General features: G+C 38.3%; 1 protein-coding gene and 1 pseudogene across 1 annotated transcript in view; both read left to right on the top strand.

Moving 5' to 3' along the window:
- Positions 1 to 25,390, top strand: part of LOC130881447 (olfactory receptor 7C2-like) — a 164,224-nt gene that overhangs the window by 17,151 nt on the left and 121,683 nt on the right. The window lies entirely within an intron of this gene.
- Positions 1 to 25,390, top strand: part of LOC130881437 (zinc finger protein 431-like) — a 46,277-nt pseudogene that overhangs the window by 17,152 nt on the left and 3,735 nt on the right.

Below are 25,390 nucleotides of genomic sequence, written 5' to 3'. Positions count from 1 at the left end.
TTCATAAAAGTGCTTCAGGTGTATAATTATGGCATAAATAAAAAAATTGGGAACAAGAAGTTTAAAAATTTAATTGACTAAAAACCACTAATGTCAGAATTCTCTAGAGTAACAGAACTTAAGGATTAAATCTGTCTCTCCATATATATATATGTGTGTGTGTGTGTGTGTGTGTGTGTGTCTGTCTGTCTGTTGTCTGTGTCTATATGTGTGTGCATATGGCAATTTACTGGAATAACTTAAAGGCTGTACTCCAACAATTGCTGTCAGTGACTGGAAAGTGCAAGATCTAGTAATTACTCAGTCCCACAAGACTGGGTATCTCAATTGTTTAGTGTATATGCTGGAATCCCAAAGAAGTAGACTTCAATGACAATGAGTACATGTACTGACAAGGTAAGGGAAAGCAGAGAGAGAAATAACAGCCCACATTTCTTCGAGCAGAATATGAACTCAGACTAAACATGTGCCTTCCAGTCTCAAGGTCTAGATTAAAGGCAGGGGTCATCCATCCTCAGTATCTGGGTCAAAGGCATGTTTTCTTGTTTTAAGGTCCAGATCACAACTGTGTTCTCCTTTTAGGAATTATAGTTTATTCCAAATGTAGCAAAGTTAACAACCAAAAGCAGCTTTCATAATCAATCACTTGTCAACTTGGCATACAATTATATCAGCTTATTAATTTCCAAATGAAAATTAATAACCAGGTTGTAATTATGCCTAAACATAACATAAGCATACCAAATACAATTGCAAATGCATTATCTTTTTAGAAGAATGGCAATGTCCCTTGGAGCACATTTTTCTATTATTTCAAAATTATTTCTAGCCGGGCGGTGGTGGCGCACGCCTTTAATCCCAGCACTCGGGAGGCAGAGGCAGGCAGATCTCTGTGAATTCGAGGCCAGCCTGGTCTACAAGAGCTAGTTCCGGGACAGGCACCAAAGCTACAGAGAAACCCTGTCTCAAAAAACCAAAAAAAAAAAAAAAAAAAAAAAGACTTCAAAATTATTTCTAATATGACAGGTATACTCATAATTGATATTGAAACATATGATTAAAAAACTAAAAGAACATATCAATAACTGCACAAATACATTATCAACAAAATACAGCAGAAGCACTCACATCAGTTAAAGTTCTCCTTTCTACAATGGTCACATGGCCTCAGATGGTATTTAGAACTGCCATCTCTACTACACATTCTGTATTTCTTTCACCCTCTGCAAGCACTTCACATGATCTTTCACCTTTTCCTAGAGAAGTGACCTATCCCTTCATTCCTGATGAATATGTGACCTTTGTCATACTTATTGTATTAGATTGTTGTCATCTCCCATTAACTTTAATCACAAGGCACAATTTCAGATAGAGACACCCCAAAGGATCTGCTGCATCCCAGACATAATCCTTGTTACTTCCTTCACATTGAGGCAATTCAATTTCCTCACAGTAATCTGGAAATACCACACTGCCAAAGGTTGTTATTCCTTTCTTAGTCTGTTGGTTTAATATCATTTGAACCCATCCCCCCTTCTTAACTTTTTTCTTTCCATATCCTCTTACCCCAACCCCACCCCCACCCCCAAGTTTCCAATTTTTGCCTGGCAATCTTGTCTCCTTCCAGTATCCAGGAGGATATCTATATGTTTTTCTTTGGGTTCACCTTCTTATTTAGCTTCTCTAGGATCACGGGTTATAGGCTCAATGTCCTTTATTTATGGCTAGAATCCACTTATGAGTGAGTACATACAATATTCATCTTTTTGGGTCTGGGTTACCTCACTCAGGATAGTGTTGACTATATTTAGTTTTGGAAATGATTATTTGGGCACCAGTAGCAGAAACTTGAGATGACTTCAAGAAAAATCTTGTTCCAATTCTCCAGTGCTCCTTTTCTTGTATATTATTCAGTTTTCTTTTTTCCTGTGTGTGTCTCTTTATGTTTGCATATAGACTATGTAGCACAGGCTATAAAGTGTATAGTGATCTTCCTGCCTCTGTGTCCAGATTAATGGCACTAAAAAACCTTACTACCACACACAGCTTGGAAAATAATTTTTATGGTGCAAGTCTCCTTTCTTATGGAAGCCAGGGAATCTGGAAGAAGGTCTCAGAAGCCCTGATTTTGGAGGTAAAGATAGTATAGAGCTTCTGTATGTACTTGGGATGGAAGCTGAATGTTCTGAAAGAATACCCAGTGCTCTTATCTGCAGGTAGCATACCTCTTAGCTGAGGTATTCTCTATCCTACGTTTTCTATTCTTGGTTATCTTTCTTGTCCAAGGTTGCCTAGTCAGGGTCAGAAACCTGAAGATGATTAAAAAGTACAATTCTCCTCCATTTGAGAGAATTAGCCTGAAGAAGGGAATAGTTCCTAAATTGTTTATCCAATATGAGTAGTCAGTGCATTATACACATCCAACAAAAAATGGAAGCAGGAAGTTGCATTCATGTATTTAAGCATATTTATTCACCCATATTTGACAGGGATGAAGTTGGAAGGTTTGGGGGGCAGGGATGGAATGAAGAGATGAAAGCAAAAAGTGATGTAATATTTTTTAATTAACAATTCATGAGGATTACTTTTAAATTAAAATGGGGGCTTGATAGATGGCTCAGCAATTAGAGCACTGGGTGCTTTTACAGAGGACCTTGAGTCCATTCTTGGACTCTGCATTTTAGCTAGCCATTTGCTCTAATTCCAGCCCCAGGCATCTCCTCCCTTCTTCTGCCCTCTGTACTTACTGTGCACAGGCACATTCAGTGAAAACACCAATTAACCAGATATTTTTAAAAGTTAGAAAAAGAATGAATGAAATTCTCTACACTGATGTCATAACCTTGAGGGAAAGTGCAAGCCAGGGCTAGTTGAAAATGGACTGCTTCTTGTCTTGCATGGAAACAACTGTGACCTTCTGCTTAGTAACCCTGCTCAGAGCAAAAGCAGCTTTGCACTGGAATTAATAGAGGTCATCATAACCGTTCATCCAGGAGCACTATATAGAGGGCTGTTAGGTAATTTTTCTTGAAGTTTCTGGTTTTTTTATCTCTATCTTTTATGTCTGTGAGAATTATGATGTTGGCACATTTCTCTTTGGTTAAGCATCAAGATTGACAATCTACTTTTCACAGTGTCAATTACTTGATTTTCAACTAAGACCTTATGGTGCAATATGAACATAGAGACATTTCTTTCCATTGTTTTTGTAATTTTCCTATGTTCCTCCATGACTCTGATGTAAGAATGCCCCTAAATGACTCTACTTTATGATCATGTGCAGAGGTAGATTTGTTAACTGGGCATCCCAAAGAAAAGGAAGAACATTATATGAGCATGTTCAGACTCCCTAAGTAAAATCCCCATGCTTCCATTGTCAAGGAAAAAAAATCTGCTTTTGAAACAACTCCCATCCAGGTAAGAGGTTTTTCTCATTTCTTCTCACTTGGTAGTTGAGATGGTTATATTTGGTAGTCAAACTGACTACCTCTGGGATTAATTCATACACACACAAAGATGGTTATATCTAAGTGGGGTTTTACTTAATTGAAGTTTTTGAAATGGCTAAACCTTTTATCGATCTAGATTATTAGAGATGATAGGATCTACCCTTAACTGATTGGTGGCAGTGCACACCTTTAGCACTATCACTGAGGAGGCAGAGGCAAGTCCAGTCTACACAGAGTTCCACAGCTACACAGATAAATCCTGTGTTGAAAACAAAAAAAATGAACCAAACAATGACTATCATCCACCTTTAACCTGGATCTCACCTTCTCATGGCAGCAGACACATATAAAGGATATTAAAGAAGAAGGTTCTCTCTTTTTGCCTCCTTCCAGTAGCTCTGGCTACCATGTTCATTCCATTACTAGCATTAGAGCCGACTTCTTTGGAATGGTGGTGTATCCTGTAAACCAACTTAGACATAGAGTCTCATGGACTGAACTGCATTCTTCACTTGATCTTAGAGAAAAGACTGAGACGCAATCTCCTGTACCCTTCAAATTTCCATTGCTAGGCAGCTATTTTTAGGTGACCCAGAACACAGCTTGGGAGACATTCTAATAAGACCACTTTCTACTTTAATGGTGAGATTCATTCTACCAGTCCTGTTCATGTGGAGAATCTTGAATAATGCAACTGCACATTTTTCTGTAGCAGTCCATGGAGGAAGATATGCTGGCTAACAACAGTACACAAAAGTCATTCTTCCTGGCTCCATTATTTTCTACATATTCAAGTTTCCACATTGCTCTGAATTTCAGTATTAAAATTGAAACACCATGGATCCATCATCCAGCCTTCAGATTGGGGTAAGATCTTGTTTGAGATCTGGTTCTTGCTTTTCTCTCATGGTTGTCTGAAATTGCTGATACCAGGTAAAAATTACTTTCAGTATATCCGATCTCAGCATGAAGCCACAGAACAAACATCTCCTTTTGTGACCTGAAAACTCTTTTGTTTGTTAATATTCAGTGCTTCCTTCCACCTATTCTACAGGGAATAACTCCAGCCACCTAGCAGAGTACACTCTACAATCTAGCTAACCACATTTTGTCCAGGAGTAAAAATGGAAAGATCCTATGGAGTGCAAGATCACAACAGTGTTTGATTTAGAGTCAGGGGCAAGTGCTATTGAAATGCATATCTTGGGACATCTAGAAAAGATCTTTGATGGGGGAGGGAATGGCAAGGAACCACTGTGCTGTGTTTTTAAGCACACTATAGCGCCATGGGATAACTTATGTTCCTACATGACGTTCAGGTAAGAAGGTGCCCAAATGTCCCTGCTTTTATATTGTGATCATGTTTAGAAGTGGATTTGTTAATTAAGCATGTTTAAGAAAAGGGCGAACATTACATAAGCATGTTCAGACTCTCTAGGTAAAATGCCCATGTTTCCTTTGTTGAGGAAAACACTGTTTTGAAAATAACTCCCACGCTCTTCACGCCTCCTGCAGGCAGGAAATATTTTCTCGTTTCTTCTGTGTTGGCTGTTGAGATGTCTATTTTTGGCACTCAAATTGACTCTCTCTGTGATTATCTAATACACAAAGAATTAATTATACCTGAGAAAGATTTTACTTAAAGGTTTTGAAATGGGAAAACCCTCCATTAATCTGTGTAATTTGGGATAATAGAACCCATCTTCAGCTGCTTGGTGGCAGTGCACACTTTTAACACCATGACTCATGAGCAGAGGTAGTGGGATTTTCTGAGTTGGAGACTAGCCTGGCCTACAGAATGAGTTCCACAATTACACAGAAAAATCCTGTCTTGAAATCTCCCAAAAAAATCTGAATCAAACAAAGACTATGACCGAACTTTAATCAGCATCTTACATTCTGGTAGCAGCAGTCACGTCACATATAAAGTATTTTGAAGAAGAAAAGTCTCTTTTTTTGCCTCTGTGCTCTAGCTCTGGTTACTAAACTCATCCCTGTACTAGCATTAGAGCCTACTTCATTGTAATTTTGGTGAATACTTAAAACCAGCTGAGATGCTGAGTTTTGTGGGCTGAACAACTACTGAATTCTTCACTTGATCTGAGACAAAAGACTGAGAAGCAATCTACTGGATTCTTCAGTTGCCATTGGTAGGCAGCTATTCTTAAGTTACCTGAACCACAGCTTGTGAGACATTCTAATAAGCCCACTTTTAAAATACTTGGTGAGATTCATTCTACCTGTCCCGTTCATGTAGAAAATCTTGAATACTGCAGTTGTATATTTTATTCATTTGACTGTGGAGGAAGATGTGCTGACTGACAAGAGTGCTCATGAAGACATTCTTCCTAGCTCCATTATTCTCTACATATTCAAATTTGAACATGAAACTACTCTTATTGTTATTATTCATTTTGTAACTTTAAAACTCTCTTTAGTTGTTAATATTCTAGGCATCCTTCCCCCTATGGGACAGGTAATTGCTCCACCCACCTAGCACAAAGCACTGTACAAGCTAGCTAACCAAGTTGTGTCCTAGAAAAGAGGGAAAGTTCCTAAGGAGGGCAGGAAGAGGACAGTGACTGCTTTTGTAGCCAGGGGCAAGTACTATTGAAATGCATATGCTCTCACATCTGGAAAAGATCTTTCATGGGGTGGATGGAATAGCCAGGAACAACAGTGCTGTCTCTTTAAGCACAATATAGCACTATGGGAGGTGCTCTTGCCCCTCAGGAATCACTAACCAATCATGCACTCCAGGTAACCTGCCAGTTAGAAGCCTGGCAGATCTCTTCTGGGCAGCCACCTTCAGTGTTGGTTTGAAGAGGACCAGGCGCTAGTGGATTCTTGTTCTGGGGTGCAGTTGCTGCTTTAGTGAGATGTTGAGCTGAGAACTTTGGTGGGCTGGAGAAGTACAACATGGTGAGCGAGGGAATGCTGTCTCCAGATGGGGAAGAGCAGAGGGTCAGGTGCAGAAGACAATGTGGTGCATCCTCCTTGGATCTGGGTGGGAACCTCCCACCATATTCCCTATATTGTGAAGTCCCACATGGTACCTGCTAACTCATGACCTCTGAATGATTTTGCTTTGTGGCTTAATCTGCTTAGAGTTTTGGGAGCAGGAAGCTGTTTGTACAAACACCTTTCTAGTCAACTTCAACAGGTTTGATGCATTCGTGAAAACAAGTTGCAAAACTCAGAGAAGCTGGTGCTCTCACCACCACTCTGGTGCAGAACTGAAAATACACAAGAACAAAAAGATGGACATAGACTCAAAATCAGAAGCTGCATGGCAGCAGATCCAAAAATACAGATGGAGGATCATGCCTCCCCTGGAGACTAGGGTGACCTGGTCGCCCCTCCCTCCCATAAATGCCCGTGAAACGTCTTTCAGGGCTAGGGCAAGGGATCTCAGAACACATCTGCCTCCTCCCTTAGCCCTGTTTCAATACATAAAAATGAGCTCGTTTCTTTATACCTCCAACTGAGTTTAGAGTGTGTCTGGGAGCAACTATATTCCCGGTCAGGGAACCAAATGTTGGACTCTAGCATCCAAACACCAAGGAGGAGTCGCCCCCACTCATACACCACCTCATACACCACAGCTGATGCAAAAGCATGAGGATTTTATTAATTCTGTCATGACAGGGTCCCTCAGCATTCGGGAAGCCGAGAGACCCTGAATAGCAGCCACAGGCTACTTTTAAAGGAGAAGACCACAGAAGCAAAGGGGTTGTGGTCGGCTTATTCAAAAGGGCCATTACCAATAATTGCCTGAAGAGCTGTTGCCAGATCAGATGAGGTAAGGGATCATTTTGACCCTGTTTCCCAGGGGACTGAATCAAAACATATGTATATGGCTAATTGTTCAGGAACTGAGTACGTGCATGTGTAGCTGTTAGGTCCTTGGTTCCCAGGGGAGGAGGGGAAGCAGTATGACACAGAGGCTGATAGGATTCAGAATTGTCAGAAATGGCTTCAGAATTGTCTTAAAGTCTTACACTACATATGATAAGGAAATTTAAAGGACATAGAAATAATTTTACAAATGCATTATCAACAAAATACAACAGAAACACTCATATCAGTTAAAGTTTCATTGCTGCAATAGTCATGTGGCCTTAGATGGTATTTAGAACTGCCATACTCTGATGCTCATTCTGTATTTCTCCCAACCTCTGCAAGGACTTCACAAGGTCTTGGGTCTTTTTCTAGAGAAGTGACCCATGCCTGCATTCCTGATGGATATGTGACTTTTGTCATACTTATTGGAGTATACTTTTCTTGTTTCACATTTATCTTAATGACAAGATATGGTATCACAAGGAGATGCCCTAAAATATCTCCTGCATTCCGGACATATTTTCCTTCTTATCTGTATTGTGAAGAGACAATTAATTTCTAATTGCTAATCTGGATATATCACTCTGCCCAAGGCTGTTATTCTTTCTTTAGTCTGTTGGTTTAAGAACATTTGAAGCCCAAATGTCCTTTTCACAGAGGAAGTTTTCCAGTGTAGACAACCTGCCAGTGGGTTGGTGACTGGTCACTCTAGTAATGGTGTCATATATGGGGCTAAGTGTTGGTCTCTGCTGATGTGTGATATGGCAACTCAGCAAAAGCTGTAGCCAAGTCAGCCATGATGAGTGCAAGTCCATGTTGTGTGGCGGCGTAAATGAATGCAGACAGATTATAAAGATATATACAGCTTTAATGAGGAAATAGACTTCCAGGACCACAGGTTCCTGCGGAGAACAGGAAAAGCGGAGCAAAAAGGGCTGCTGGGATCACGCCCGGCAGATTTATCAGCAAACATTAGCCCAAGGCGAACACGCCCCCAATGGGTGGGGCTGTATCCGTACAATGTTGTTGAGCCCACGCCTATCTCCGAATTTGTCAATATAGCCATTTGGTCATGGGACCATTGGACACTGACATGAATAACTGGGAAAAGAGGCTGACTGTACACAGAAGAGTCATCATGTCTGATTGAGTATTGAACTCCTCCTCAGCAGAATTCACCTTTTGATCAGCATTTACATGGAATACAAGGATCTTTATACCCCTTTCCCTTTCACAGAGATTATTCACATTCTCCTTCCTCAGGTGTCTTCTCTCACCAATTTTCTAATCATGCTCTTTACTAATCCCTCAGCATCCAGTCAAAGCACTGGATAAAGCTTATCAATCAGTGCATTGCTAGTTGTAGATTAGACCATTTCTCCTTCCAAATAAACCACATTGAAATGTGTATTGTTTGAATTTCTGCCCACTGTGAACATTTCCTTTCACAAGCATCTTTCAGGGTTGTCCCAGACAGGGATTGTAACCCTGCAGCTACCTAATTCTGGGTGGTTCCTGCATGATGTATTGAACCATCAGCCAGGGCCTAGTCTTCTCTTCCTCATTCAACCAATCATAGGGAATAGACTATAGGTATATGCTTGACAGCAGAAGGCATCGTAACAAGAGTAGAAACCACTGGAAGTTGGCCATTTCTTCATGTATCTTCCTTGTGTCTTCAGGACCTACTTGGTCCTGATCTCTAATATACCACTTCATTTGATAATGGGTTACAGCTGTAAATGTCCTACTTTATAACTTGTTAGATTTTTTTCACAGGGAGAACTGCATCTAAAACACCGAAAATGTAAGTATATGCTAATTAGGGCTGGAAGAGATTAGAATGCCTGGGTATGCATTGTTTACCAGGATTGTCCAGATATTTGACTCCAAACCATTTCAAAGAAGCCATCACTGATTTAAAAATAAAAACTCACTTCTGGGTGGTGGTGGTGCATGCCTTTAATTCCCACACTCTGGAGGCAGAAGCTGGTGGATTTCTTTGAGTTCAAGGCCAGCCTGATCTATGAGAGTTCCAGGACAGGCTCCAAAGGTACTGAGAAACCCCCACCTTGAAAAATCCCCGAGTGCAGGGATTAAAGGCATGCCCCACCACTGCCCGCCTAAGATGTTATTTTTCTTAAGAAGCTTACTAGGCATGGAATGTATCTTCTGCAACACCTCCCCACCCTATCTTTTTTTTATCTTTTACTTGTCCAGTCTAGTCTTTCTTTTCCCTTGTGATCTTCACCTTAAAACCCTGTCAGTGAAGAATGAACCACTGTAACTTGTCACTGGCATACTTACGAGAATATCCTGAGAATACTTTTGCCTAAATATTTAGACTGGCAAGTTGCCTGTTTCTATTTCAATTGTTCAAAGTTTAATCTGGACCATTATCCTAAGGGATACTTATGGATAACAGCATATATTGAATGCAAAATCTGTCTAACCTAGTTCCCCTTGAGCATTGGATAGAGATCAATGCATAACATCATTAAAGAAAGTTTTCTTTATTAATCTTCTAAATGTGTATTGTGATTTCTCTGTGGAATGGCATATTAATTCTAGAAGAGCTGCATTTCCATCCCAATAGAAATACTGTTTCTGAGACAACTTCTGTTATGTTGACTCAGATGGCCTTGGTCTCTGTCTGTTGCTTTCCTGGGCAAACTTGAGTGTCCTCTATATTACACCCTCAAAGTTCTTAAATGACTGTACCAATTCACAGTTTTAAAATTATGTATTTGCCTGTCAGTGGTGGTGCACTTGGGAGGCAGAAGCATGCAGGTCTCTGTGAGTTTGAATCCAGTGTAGTATACAAGAACTAGTTCCCGGACAGGCACCAAAGCTACAGAGATACCATGTCTCAAACAAAACCAATAAAACAAAACAAAATAAAATAATGCATTTGAGTCATGTAGTTGATTGCCCAATGCAGTTGAAGGAAAAAGATTTGCATATGGAGCATTTCTTCTGTCCTCAGACCTCAACAGGAAGAATAGATTATTGTGTGCACTGCAGGGGGCACAGCATAGGCAATCAGCTGTTGGAGCCACCACTATGAAAAAGGCCTGACCATGGTAGCAGGAGAGGTTTGTAATTGCCCAGCATGGGTAAATTAATGTCATGTGAATGAATACAGACCAGATTGTGTGGGTGTCCAGATTAGGAAGGTTATCTTGAGTCAAGGAACACTGAATTTGCAATTAGGCAACTATCCTCTGAATATATGATTGATATTTGTTTATTGATAATTACTGAGCTCTACAATTTCTTTGCCTCACTCCCTGCCTCTCCACTCCCCCTTCAACCCTCTCCCAAAGTCCCCATGCCCAATTTATTCAGGAGATTCTGTCTTTTTATACTTTATACTTCCCATGTAGATTAGAACTCTGTAAATCTCTCTTAGCATCCTCATTTTTGTCTAAGATCTGGATTTGTGATTTGTAGGCTGGCTTTCTTTGCTTTCTGCTTGAAAACCACCCATAAGTGAGTACATGTGATGATTATCTTTCTGTGTCTTTGTTACCTCACTCAAAATAATGTTTTCTAGATTCATCTATTTCCCTGAAAAATTCAAGATGTCGTTATTTTTTTTCTGCTCTTTAGCACTCCATTGTGTAAATGTACCACAATTTTCTTATTCATTTTTCTATGGAGCGGCACGTAGGTTGTTTCCACATTTTGGCTATGACAAACAAAGCTGCTATGAACATAGTTGAGCACATGTTCTTGTGGCACGATTGAGCATCTTTTAATTACATACCCAAAAGTGGTATTACTGGGTCTTGAGAAAGGTTGTTTCCTAATTTTGTGAGAAATTGCCACACTGACATCTAAAGGGACTATATCAGCTTGCATTCTCACAAGCAATGTAGAAGTGTTTCCATTTCCCCACAACCTCTCCAGCATAAGTTGTCATTGGTGTTTTTAATCCTGGCCATTCTTTCAGGTGTTAGATGGAATCTCAGAGTTGTTTAGATTTGCATTTCTCTGATTAATGATATTGAACATTTCCTTAATTGTCTTTCAGCTATTTTAGATTCCTCTGTTGAAAGTTCTCTGTTTAGGTCTTTACTCCATTTTTTATTGGATTATGAGTTCTTCTGGTGTCCAATATCTTGAGTTTTTTGTATATTTTGGAGATCAGACCTCTCTCTGATGTGGGGTTAGTGATGATCTTTTCCCATTCTGTAGGCTGTTGTTTTGCCTTGTTGATCATGTCCTTTGCTTTAGAGAAGCTTTTTAGTTTCAGGACATCCCATTTAATTATTTCTCTCAGGGTCTGTGCTACTGAAGTTATATTTAGGAAGTGGTTCCCTGTGCAATGCCTTCAAGTGTACTTCCCACTTTTTCTTCTATAATTTTCAGTGTGGCTAGCCTGAGGGTAAGAGCTTTCCTCCTTCAACTGAGATTACTTATGTGGAATCAGGAGGTCAGTTGTGATGCTGTATGATTGTCCTGATTGACCATTTTTTGCAGTCCACAGACAATGACAATCTAGGTATGGGACTGACCTTATCTTGAAACCTAATTGTGATATTTACAATAGTTCATCAAAAACAGATTATCTGGGGGCTGGAGAGATGGCTCAGAGGTTAAGAGCATTGCCTGCTCTTCCAAAGGTCCTGAGTTCAATTCCCAGCAACCACATGGTGGCTCACAACCATCTGTAATGGGGTCTGGTGCCCTCTTCTGGCTTGCAGGCATACACACAGACAGAATGTTGTATACATACTAAATAAATAAATATTTAAAAAAAAAGATTATCTGGGTCAAATGTTGTGTCCCTGCTTAACAGGACTGTTACTTTTCTGGAATAAGGTGTCATCTTTATGGAAAATACATGAGAAATATTTATTGTGCTCTAATACAAATCTTTAGTCTCTGGAGCACATGGCCATAAAGTCTATTTCAAGTTTTCACAATAATTTTTGAGATTAAAACTGCATCATATTTACATTGTCTATCTATGCTCCCTCTGAACCATAACATGATCCTGATTGTTTTCTAATTCATGGTCTGTTTTTGTTTAACAACAGTTACAAAGTAACCACAGTTACACAGAAACAGTGATTCCTTTATAAATGTGACCTGTGTTTGTCTTCAGGATTTCCCATCTCTGAGCCAATGTGATGGCTTCACTGGAATGTGAGTGTGCAATGGAATGTGCACACAAAGGACCCTGGTCTTTGGATGAGAAACAGGATGTGGTGTAGGAGAGTTGAATTATGTCTATTAAACTATCTAAACTAGGGCCCTGTTTGCTGGGCTGGGAGGGCAGAACTGGAAGGACTGTGCTGTCTGAGTCATTTGATCTCTGATCCTCCTATAGAGGAACTGCTAATATTGTGAGTCCCAGCTAGGTGGCCCTAGCCAGTTAGGATTTATGGGAAGGGTTAGCCATGGGGAGTACTAGTAGCAGACAGTTTGTGGGTTCTTTCCATGATTCTATTCTGCCTCTGCAGGAGGAGTAGGAGGGAAGATCACAAGCTATATCGTGGTTAGTGTTGGGTGTTCAGGTCTGCTGAACTGTCATTTCTGCTGTGACTTGGACTGATCATGAGCAAGATTGTAGTTATGTTGGTCCATGTGGTTCATGTTGGCAGTGTCCCTTGTCCTCTGAGCCTCCCTGTATATGAATTTATTCGGGTAGGGGAGTCTCTGGAAATTCAGGATATGATGGTGATTGTCCAGAGTACACACATGGGCACTGCTCTTGGTGTGCATTGGGAAGAGACATTAGAAAACTGAAGGTCTAGATTCCAGAAGTTTTCAATTTTGCATTCCAATTTCAGATTTGTGTTATAAAGATTACAAATAGTTTAGGAACTGCTAGGAAATGATGATATTGATATTCTAGCAATGCATGTTCAGAATGCTTTTAATGTGATGCTGCCTCTAGCTGCAATGGTGTGATCCAGTGAAGCTTAGTTCTAGGGGACAAATGAGTTTCTGATCTGCAGACATTTCTAGGTGTGCCTTGTGTTGGGCAAGTAGATAGAGCATAATCCACATCTTGGTCCATAATCCATGTAGGAGTAAATAAATTTTAAATCATTTTTCTTTTTTTCATAAACAACTTTCCTCATGACACATTATTTTTAAAAACCCCATTACTTGTGATTGAGTTTAAAAAATAAACAAGATCCAGCTCCCACCTCCTTATTCCCACTTCTTCCCATTCCCTCCAAATAAAAGGGAAAAAATGTAATCAAAAATAAAACAAAAAAAGAACAGCTGATAAACAACAACACCAAAAAAAAAAAAAAACAGCACTGCAAAACTTCCCAAAACAAAATAGTGTTTTTCCCCTGCAGCGAGTGGAATTTACACTGAATCCACTGGGAGTGAGTTCTTTCCGCTACAAAAATCTGCAAAGAAAGACATTCAAGACCAAAAAATAAACAAAAAAGAACCAAAAAAAATTGATCAGACAAACTGGAGAGGCAGGAGCCCCAAGGAAAGAAGGGTAGGGTATGCCTAGACCAGGTAAATCAGGAGCAGGCAGAGACTGCAAAAGACAGAAAGAAGTTGAGGGAAGGAAACAAGCTGAACAGATTTGTGATCTCCAGAGCTCTAGGTTAAAAGGCCTCCTACCATCGGAGCCCACCTACACTTGAGCAGGACCAAAGAGAGTGAAATGGAGCAGGGAAACCGGAAGCAGGTTGCACATTTGAGAAGTGTCCATATTGAATCTCCAGAGGGAATATGTCACTCCCTGGGCCTTCCCTACTGCCCAGAGCAGGTCCCTCCTCAGTTAGTTATGGGATTCTCCCCCTTCCACAGAATATCTTTTTTAAAAATTAATTTCCTCCTTCTGTTTTACTTTCTTTTTTTAAATTCGTTTTTTGATCCAAGGGCCAGCTGTTTAAACCACTGTAGAATTAAGACTGGGAGCTTTTGTAATTGGTAGTTCAGGCACAGTATTGGGCACATAGGAAACCAGTCTGTTGTGCTAATGGGAATCACCTTGATCTGTCTCCCTCTAAACGGGGAATCATCTAAAGCCAGGTAAGTCCTCACTGACTCTTTGTCTAAGAATTCTATATATGCAAACCCTTTGGCAAGGCCACTGAATTTGTCACAGCCATGAAAGTGAGCTTCCAGCTCTTCTGCTCTTGCACCATAGTCCACATTGACAACTTAGATGGAACTGGCATCAGCCTCCATCTTTCCCCGAAGAGATGTGATCACTAAGCCAGCATTGCCTGGGGTTGTACTCTTATTTATTTGCTTCTGTATCTCATTTTGTAGTTCCTTTAATTTCTCATCTTGTTCCTCTACCACCCTGACTCCCTGTAGCTTTGATCAGTTCTAGCAATCATACAGAGAATATCATACACAAAAAATACACAAACATACACAAAAAATAGCAGTAACCTTGCTTTCAAAAGTGCTTGGAACACCAAGTAGATGGAGTAAATCAAATTGATTTACATTCTTTAAAAATCTGTTCTCTTGAAATTCCATTTAAAAAGATTTCATTTCCTCACTGTAATGCAGACTTGGATTCCATCACCAATTGTAGGAAACAACATGGTAGTGATTCTAACAGACATAATTTTCTTTATCAAAAGAGAATGAGATGCTTTCAGTAATCAAATCTATTTTCTGTAAAGTAAAAACATCAGAAGACTTCAAGTGAATATTGTAAACTTTGGTGAAACAGCCCTTCTCACCCACCCCATTTTCTATTATTGGTAAAGGAGAGAACAGGAGTGTACAGGATGTGTTATGGCCAGTGATTCAGTGAATTAGATTAAAACCTTGTTGTTCTTCTTTAAGAAACAATAATATATATATATATATATATATATGTGTGTGTGTGTGTGTGTGTGTGTGTGTGTGTATGTGTGTGTGTGTGTGTAGATTTGTGTTTGTGCCCTGTTTTGTCAGTGGTGTCATCCATATTGTTGACTTTGTGAACCATAATTTAATTATACCATTCATTGTTTTTGAAAATGATGGACCATCCCCAGTTTGTACTCAGAATATTTTTTATACTCTTTGGTGATAAACAGTTTTACTTTTCTCTTCTTGACCTAGGTGCTTGCTTCTAATTATTTTATTTTATTTTTTCATTTATATTTTAATAATAAAGCTTGCCTGAAGATCATAAAGTAAAACAGATGCCATGGCCAGCCTTACACCACAGGCAATACTGACACACACCTTTAATCCCAGTAGTCACACTAGTTTGTTGTAGAGTCAATGCTGGTGTCTCATATCTTTAATTCTATCACTAAGGAGTTGCAGATAGGAAGTGGCATGCCTGGGCAGAGAGAGGACTATAAGGTGGTAAGAGAGAGGAGCTGAGAATTGAGTGTTTTGTAGAAACAGCATTCAGTGTGAGGACTTGTAGAGACAGGATACCCCATTTGGTGAGTCTAACAACATTTATCTAGGGCTTCCATTGGAGGGAATGCTGAGGATAAGGAAAAGTTAGATTAAGAGAAATGAAGACAGAATCATAGGTTATACTGAGAGGATGAAAGGTCAATAGAAAACAGCCCAAGATTATTTCTCAGCCAGCATATATACTAAACACAGTCAAAAGGCAGATCAAAAAGCAGTACAGTCAGCTCCCCACCTCCGTGCACTGTGCTTGGAGGCAGCTCAAACCTGTGCAATATCTGATTCAGCTAAGCAACTTCTAATCACTAACAAGGAGTGCCGCTGGCTGGCCTACACTAGCACAAATCTTAATAAAAAAAAATGGACTCTTTTAGCTGGGCAAAATGCTTCTTCTGTTGGCTAACACAGGTGTTATTCACAGCCCTCGAGGTTACTAGAAGAAGAACAGCAGGTATGCTTGGACTCAAATAGAATCTTTAAGTCTGAAATGACTCCATATGGAAACTGAGTCACACATGGGCTCCCACATTGGAATGGGAACTTTATAGAGCTAAGATCTAGTGGCTGGATGCTGTGTTTCTCTGATCTTTCAGCTTTCAGCCCTACTATCTGACTACAGGATTTGAATAAGATCAGTTTGCACTACATCTAAAATCTAATTTAAATAAAAGGCTTCTTCTTAATTCCTGTTCATGATTTCAAGTCTAAATCTCTATCAAGTAACTTAAAATTAAGTTTTTGATTTCTGTATATAATAAAAAGCTATGCTCCTTTAACCGCTTTGAGCTTTACTACATATAGCACTTAAAAGGTTTTCTACAGTAAACCACGATCATTCTTAGCAGTGACCATTAAAATCTTAAAGAGGGGCTTAGGGGCCCACATCATTGATTCCTCCTAGAGTGTGGTAATGCCACTAAACTGACTACCCTCCTCCAAAGGTCAGCTTTGGGCTATAAATTATTCAGGACAATTCCAAGATTACTATCTAAGATGGTCCTCATGCACTACACTAGCCAGAACTTGAGATAATTCCTCCACTTTCCCATTACACAAAGACTGGATAAGAGATAATACAGGCAATTCTCCCATGAATTGAAATTATCCTAGGTTTATTTCAGGGACCCTTATAGATGCCATTGCCCACAGACATCAAAAAATAATTTCAAAAGCATGGTTCCCATATTCCCAAGAGTTGGGGTAAGCAGTTTGGTCATTCATTAGGTCATGATTTATGTCATTATTGAGGTGGAGGTGGTAACAAGTTACTATGGGTAATGGTAAAAAAATATAAACAAAGGAAATAATATTTAGTTATCTTATTCTGAAAAGAAAAAGGAAGATATAGAAATTATAGGATAAATGATAGATTACTAATTTGACTTTAAATAAAAAACTATTTATATTAAATATTTTACATTTGTATGGACTTTTGTATATTAATATATATTTGAGATTATTTTGTTATATTGTAGGTGTTTCTAATCTTATTTAACATATTTTTCTATATTCATGGAAATTCAAGGTTATTTTTGATAAAACATACTGTACATGCCTTTTTACTCTTATGTAGGGTTTTCTGCCCAACAAGTCACTTTACGATGTAAAGTAAATCTCTAGTCCTGAAAATTACTATTATAAGCTATTTAAATTAATAAAATTACGAGTTAATAGTTACATGTTATAATCATACTTATATTCATGTTAGGTAGGCTTTCAAGGTGAAACAAAAAGATATTTCATTTTCATTTTTTTCACGATAGGGTTCTTTTGTATTACTCTGGTTGTCCTGGAAATTACTTTGTAGACCAGCCTGGCCTTCAGCACACTGAGATCAACCTGCTTTTGCCACACAAGTACTGGGATTAAAGACATGCACCATCATTCCCTGGCCAAAAATACATTTAAAATAAGTCATCAAACATTTCCTATTCAAAATATTGCATTTAAGATGTTATGATTATATAAGGTATTTATGGCAAGACATGTCTGTTCCTGACAACACCAGTCTACTTCAGAGAAATGATGGATATCATAGAAATGACTAAATGTAGATAACTTTCTTGCTGTCAAGACTTAGGCACTGGCAAGAAACTTCCCTTTGACTTAACTAATGACAGTATAGGGTCCAAGTTCAATAGGCAGGACACAAAAGAAAGTGACAGCTGAGCATTGCCATGGCAAAGCAGGACAATCCTTCAAAATTCCTGCTTCACAGAAACTTGGTCAGATCTTCTAGGTGTATAAGCTAAAGTTTAAATCCAACAGTACAGTGGAATCTTGGGTGACTGTCCAGGCAGTCAGTGGTTTATGTCATTTTTTGGTTTTTTAAAATTGTTTTTATTGAGGTATATATTTTTCTCTGCTTTCCTCCCTTCCTCCCCTCTTCTACCTTCTCCCATGATCACCATACTCCCAATTAATTCAGAAGATTCTGTCTTTTCCTACTTTCCATGTAGATTATATCCATGTGTATTTCACGTAGATTCCTCTTTGTTATCTAGGGTCTCTGGGGTTGAGAATTATAGGCTGGTTTTCTTTGCTTTAGGTCTAAAAGCCACTTATGAGTGAGGACATTGTATATTTGTCTTTCTGGGTCTGGGTTACTTCACTCAGTATGATGTGTCCTTGATCCATAAATTTGCCTGCCATTTCAAGATGTCATTATTTTTTTCTGCTGTGTGGTACTCCATTGTGTAAATGCAGCACATTTTCCTCATCCATTCTTTGGTCAGGGAGTGTTTTAGTTGTTATCAGGCTAATACAAATAGTGCTGATATATTGTGAGAAGTGGCGGGCCACTTCCCGCCACCCGGCTTGCTTTACCCAAAATAATTACATGGAAAATGTATTTTTTTTTGAAAATGTATTCTTTTAAACACTGCCTGGCCCATTAATTACAGCCTCTTATTGGCTAATTCTCACATCTTGATTAGCCCACTTCTAATAATCTGTGTAGCACCATGAGCTGGTGGCTTACCAGGGAGATTCTTTTTTCTTTGTTTACCTTTAGAATCTCATACATATCAACAAAACATGGTGTCTTGTTTTAATTAGGGATTCTGCTGTTGTGAAGAAACACCATGACCAAAAAGCAAAATTGGGTGAAAAGGGTTTAGTTGGCTTATACTTCCATATTGTTGTTCACTATTAAAGAATATCAGGGAAGGAACTTAAGGAGGGCAGGATCCTTGAGTCAAGAATTGACTACTTCATAGGACTTACCCATCCTCTCTTTTTATAGAACCCAGGACCAGCCCAGGGATGGCATAACTCTCAGTGGCCTGTGCCCTCTGCCACTGATCAGTCATTGAGAGAATGCCTCATTTCTGAATCCCATGGAAGCATTTTTTTTTCCCTGAGGCTCCCTAATCTCTGATGTCTCTAGGTCATTGTCAAGTAGACATGGAAAACAAGCCCACATACATGGTACAACAAGATAAAGTAAGACTATGCAGAATCCATATAAAGCCTGAATATAGAAACCCAGTATGAGGAAAAGTGGTCTCAAAAGCTGTCAAATGAGTTAAAGTACACCCCACATATACACGCACCAAGTCTTAGCAGTCCCAAAAAACACCAAAGTATAAACTGATAACATGTATGCAATGCATTTAGCAGAGGCCCCTATAGGATCATGAGTCTCTGTGAGCACCAATAACTTTTACTTAGTTGATTCTGTGGGCTGTGTTAACCTAGTGTCCTCAACCAAGGTGGGAGGCTGTTGCTATGGTACTTCCTCCCCATTGCCAGCAGGGTCTCCTTTGCTCCTCTTATTGCTTGACTGCCTGTGTCTGCTCCTGCTGCTTTGAGTTCCTGGATTAGGCCAGTTTGATAACAATTGGCTGAGGCACCATTCTATGAGAATAAGAGAATATCATGAGAAATCATTTCATGGACTTTTTTCCTATCTTGTTTGGTTCTATCAAAGACCTGTAGTGTGGTGAGCTTCTGGTTCTTGGTCATCCAATTAGGATGGGCATTGTCTCTCTCTAATGGAATGTGCCTGAGGTTTTATGAGTTATTTGTTGTTTACTCCTACAAGTTCTGGGGAACAAATAACTCAATATATCTTGCAAGCAGGACTAGATGTAGATGCAACTGTTGCTGGTTGGTGTCCAGTCCCAACATTGAATACTTTGCTGGTTAGAGAAGACTCCAGAGGCTTCTTATCCTGTTGTAATAGGAGCGGCAGGGCTGCGTCCCGGCACCCAGCCGCCCGCATGGCTAGCTTATGCCCCAAAATAATTACACGGAAACTGTATTCTTTTAACCACTGCCTGGCCCATTAGTTCCAGCCTCTTATTGGCTAGCTCTTACATATTGATCTAACCCATTTCTAATATTCTGTGTAGCCCCACGAGCTGGCTTACCAGGAAAGATCTTAACCTGCGTCTGTCTGGAGTGGGAGAATCATGGCGACTCACTCACTCGGCTTCTTTTTCTCAGCATTCTGTCTGTTTACTCCGCCTACCTAATTTTCTGTCCTATTAAAGGGGCCAAGGCAGTTTCTTTATTACTTAACCAATGAAACAACAGATAGAAAGATGACCCACCTCCATCATTTCCCCTTTTTCTGTTTAAACAAAAAAGAAAGGCTTTTACTTTAACATAGTAAGATTACATATAGCAAAACAGTTATCAAGCAAGAATTACAGTTATAATATTTATATCTATTTTATCATAACTAAGGAAAACTATAACTATCTATCCATTTTTTAACTCCATCAAAGACTCCAGAAGGATATAATATTACCTAAGTAAACAAGAAATCCAAAACTCTAGAAATGACAGAGACATATCATTGCCTGGACAGTCACCCAAAGTTCTTTTGTACTGTTGGGGCATCCATCTTTAACCTTTAGGCCCATAGTATCCAGCAGACATTTTCATCAAGCAGGAAATTTTAAAGACAGTTTAGTCACTTTTTGCTGTGTCCTGCAGAATGTCTCACAGACTCCTTTAGGAGTCAGGAACCCCGAAAAACCATCTCACCTTTAGGCAAGTTTAGCAGTCCTTTTTCTGCGGGTTCTTTGTGTCCAGTTTATGCAACAGTCCAGGCAAGAGTAGTTTCTTGCCCAAATGGCTATCAAACTCCATAAGGAGCCTCTTCAATGCCCATCTTCCTCCTGAAGTAGCTGGTGCTGCCAGAAGCAGATGTGTCTCATTGTCATGAAAAGCCCTAAATTATTAAAACACTTAAATGTCATATTCTGTAGCCTTTGAAAGATATGAAGAATGCCTATCTGAAATATATCTATGTATATCTAGAAAATCTAACTAACATGACTACAAGCTTTACTATTATCAATGATTATCCATTAACAACCTATATTTTTTAATTATACGTTACATTTTTAAATGAACTACACAATCACAATACCTTAATCAAGATCAGAGATACATATACACATAACAAAATTGACCTTAAAATCCTTACCAATGTAAATTACTCTTTCCTAAAAGTCCTTGCTAGTGGCATTTTCATACAATCTAATGAGTATTTACTGAACAAGGCACCGTACCAACTCCCAAATGTTCCCCAATTACTGTAGTCTTTCCTCATTCTCCCTACATCCAAGCACCCTGATCCTGCTTTCTCCTGTTCCCATACTCAACTGCTGCCATTCAATTCAGAAGACCTATTCTAGTGCCCCTTTCAGGGAGATCAATGTATCCTTCCCTTGATCCTTTGTTGTTAACTAACTCTGTGTCTGTGGATTGTAGCATGAATATCCTTTACTTTCAACCAATATTAATGTATAAGAGAGTTCACACTATTGTCATTTGTATTACTGGGTCTTGAGGGAGGTTGAATCCGAATTTTCAGAGAAACTGCCATACTGTTTTCCAGAGTGGTTGTACAATTTGCATTTCCACCAGCAATGGAAGAGTCTTCCCCTTACTCCCATATCCTCTCCAGCATAAGCAGTCATTGGTGTTTTTGATCTTAGCTACTCTGACAGGTGGTATTGCAGAGTCATTTTGATTTGCATTTCCCTGATGGCTAAGGATGTTGACCATTTCCTTAAGTGTCTTTTGGCCATTTGAGATTATTCTATAGAAAATTCTCTGTTTAGTTCTGTACCCCACTTTTAATTGAATTATTTGAAATTTTGATGTTTAATTTCTTGAGTTCTTTATATATTTTGGAGATCAGTCTTCTATCTTATGTGGGATTGGAAATTTATTTTCCCATTCAATAAACTGCCTTATTGTGTTATTGACTGTGTCCTTTGCTTTGCAGAAGCTTCTCATATTCAGAAGGTCCCATTTATTTATTTTTCCTCCCAGACTCTGTGTTACAGGTGTTATATTTAGGAAGTGGTCTTCTGTTCCATGCTTGGAGGCTACATTTCACATTCCTATCACTTTCAGTGTGGTCCGAGTTATATTAAGGTCTTTATCCCCTTTGGACTTGAGTATTGTGCATGGTGATAGATATGGATCTATTTGCATTCCTTTACATGTTGATATCCAGTTATGCCATAGCCATTTGTTGCAGATGCTTTCTTTTTTCATTGTATAATTTTAGCTTATTTGTCAAAAATCAGGTGTTCATAGGTGTGAGGATTAATATCTGGGTCTTTGATTCAATTCCATCATTCAACCTGTTAGTGTTTTTGTCCATCATCTTGTCTTCAGACTTCCAAAGTGAACTGTTTACTTAATTAAAATATATGGTCCCAGCAGTCTCAATCATCTCAATGTACCATTTTGATATTGTCCCGAGCAGTTTGTAGTCCAAACCTGATGTTTAGATGGTGAAACAATTACATAGTGCAGTTGAATTCTTCCTTGCATGACTCACACTTCTTTTGGAGACTGCACAGGTCACTGTAATGCATGCTCATATTTCATTGCAAAAAACTTAAGCATTTTAATTGTCACATGCAGCAGATCTGTAAGAGGTTAAAGGATGAGTATTTGTTATGTATGCCTAGATATCAGATAGAGACTCAAACCCAAAATTAAATACAGGAAGTTAGATGAAACCTTTCCCTAGAATTAGTTACTTCCCTATATGATCATTAATATTATGGCTAAAGGGATATTTGTTGTTACTCTCTCCCAAGAAATTACTGTAAGCTCTTTGCCAATGTTCACTTCCTGTCCATAATGGTTCAATCTCAACATTAGTAAAACATGCTACAATTTAACCTTGGTAAATTCTTGCTAATAGATGAAGTTTCAGTTTTCTTTTTAAAAACAACTCAGGTTTTTTCCACATGACTTTTTAGTTTTTTAGTATGTTCATATGTTTAAAATATCGATTATAAGATAATATCTTTACTGTGCAGTAAAATTTCTGTAGGGAATGCATAGAACATAAAATGCCTAACATGAAGGCCAGGAGGTGATGGCTCAAGCCTTTAATCCCAGCACTTGGGAGGCAGAGGCAGGTGGAGTTCAAGGCCAGCCTGGTCTAGAAGAGGACACATTCCAAAGCAACAAAGAAACCTGTATCAAAAAAAGTCTTGAATGTAACCAAACTTCACATCCAAACAATCCATAAGTGCCTCCTATAATTTTATTTCGATTAAATCATTTTTTTCTCTGCTTTAGATGATAATTCTCTTTGACTATTTAAATCCTTGTCACCTTTTATGGTTTGGTTCTAATTACTGTTTTCAATATTTTACTCCAATAGTGGGATATAGATGGTCAATGTCTTGCAGCAATTTCTGAAAATTATTAAGATTCCACGAATAATCTCTCCTAATTTTTAACTTTTGTGCTCAAATTTTTATAAAAGTATTTTATATGCTGAATAATTAATAGAATCACCTTTTTGTATATTTTCAGAAGTAATCCCGAAGGAGACAAAGTTTGCTTTACTTCACCAACCATTTTCTCTAAAGTATTTACATTTGAATCAGCTAATGAAATTCCATATAATGTTGAAAATACCTAACTTGAGTATAATTTCAATATTAATAAATAGCAAAGTACTAACATGAAGTACTTTATATCCTAATTGGTTTATAATAATAACTTTCAAGGACTAGAAATTTTCATTACATGTTTAAGTGAGTTGAATTAGATAAAATAGTTTGAGTAAGAATATAAAAATCATAGACAGTATGTTTTAATCAAATGTCAAGTTTATATGAAAAGGGAACATCCATGTCTATATCAATGTAAAATATATGAATAAGTAGTTACTTTTTAAAATTAATTTTAATGATCTACACTTTTACATCATACACATATGCTCCTTTATTCTTTTTAGATTCAGTAATCTACACTTTTATCCTGTCATTTCATTGGGTGCCTTTTGTAAGTGGATGTATATTTATGAATATAGAGAGCTGGTTTTGGAGATGGACACTGGCTCTGTCCCTCTATAAATCCAAGCATGTCATTAAAATAAAAATTCAGAGTTTCTCATGTCAGGAGCATGGGACAGAAAGAAAAAAGAATTTAGAAAATTTTTCACTTTCCTCCATTTCTATTTTTGTCTCTATTGTACATGTCATTGAATATATATCTGTATATGACTATATAAATAATGTTTAAGTTTTCAACAATGAACAATGAATTTTCCTGCAATAATATTTGAAGTTTCCAAGAAGAAGTTGGGGTCCTACAACAACAACTCAACCTGGTTGATATGATGGTATGATGATGATAGTGCTACTACCAGACCTTTTTTGCATACCAGCTGCTCAAAATGGTTCCAACTTGGTTAGCTGAAATGGTCAACTTTTTACAACGTTCTGTACAGACCTTATAAGGGGGAGCTCAGAAAAACTTTACAAAATACTCAGAGACTATTTGCAATTATACCAGACAGTAATCTTGGAACTTAACCATCATTTTACTTTCACAGGATCCCATAAAAAGAACATTGCCCCCATGACAGCTGGAAGTAATTCTAAAAGACTACATCCCCTCTCCCAACAAAGTTTGTCCTAGGGTTAGGGACATCATTTAGGGGTTGATTATAATTAGTATAGGGTTGCGGGTTGGAAGGGAAATTTTATGGGCTCGGATTTCTTTGAAAAAAAGGGAAAATTGGATGGAATAAGATAGTGTGTTTACATACATTAATAATAATAGTGAGTAATAGAGTGAATGCTTGTGAGTTATAATTTATAGGCAATTGCTTTGATATTGATTTTTGTATATTGATATAATGTTAAATATTGAATATTGTATGCATTCATGCTTCTACCTCTGCTTAAAACATTTTATATATTGATAAATATATTTATCAAATTGCAATGTACATTTCTTTCACTGATCAAGATACTTATGCATTGGTTACATTTTGAGCCCATTGTTGTTTATTGTACAACATTCTAATATGAAGTCTTAGTCTTTAAGTTATATAAGTATTAGAATTATAGATCAATAGTTATCTATGTTTATCATACTTATAGTTAGAATAATCAGGGTTTTAGACCCATAAAGAATATATTTTGCATAGAAAGGTAATCTTCAACCACTTCAAAGAGCTGTAAAATATGGAATTCAAATAACCTAGGGTATTTGAAAAGTGAGACACAATTACTACTGGTAGCATTGATCTATTTTCCAGAGAATGTTCAGTACCAAAGACACTCGGAGCTTGTTTTCTTGTTGTCAAAACTGGCCTTTGGGCAAAGACATGCTCATGCCTCAACCTCTGACAAGATACATGGTATGCAAAAATGGATAAGCAGTTCTGTTAAATCTTGACTGGCATTTATCTCAGAGACAAATATACCCACCTCTGTTTTCTGAGTGTTGAG

This window comes from Chionomys nivalis, chromosome 1 (assembly GCF_950005125.1).
Source record: "Chionomys nivalis chromosome 1, mChiNiv1.1, whole genome shotgun sequence".
Lineage (NCBI taxonomy): Eukaryota > Metazoa > Chordata > Mammalia > Rodentia > Cricetidae > Chionomys > Chionomys nivalis.
Note: the sequence above shows the minus strand (reverse complement) of the source record. Positions and strands in the feature narration are given on the sequence as shown.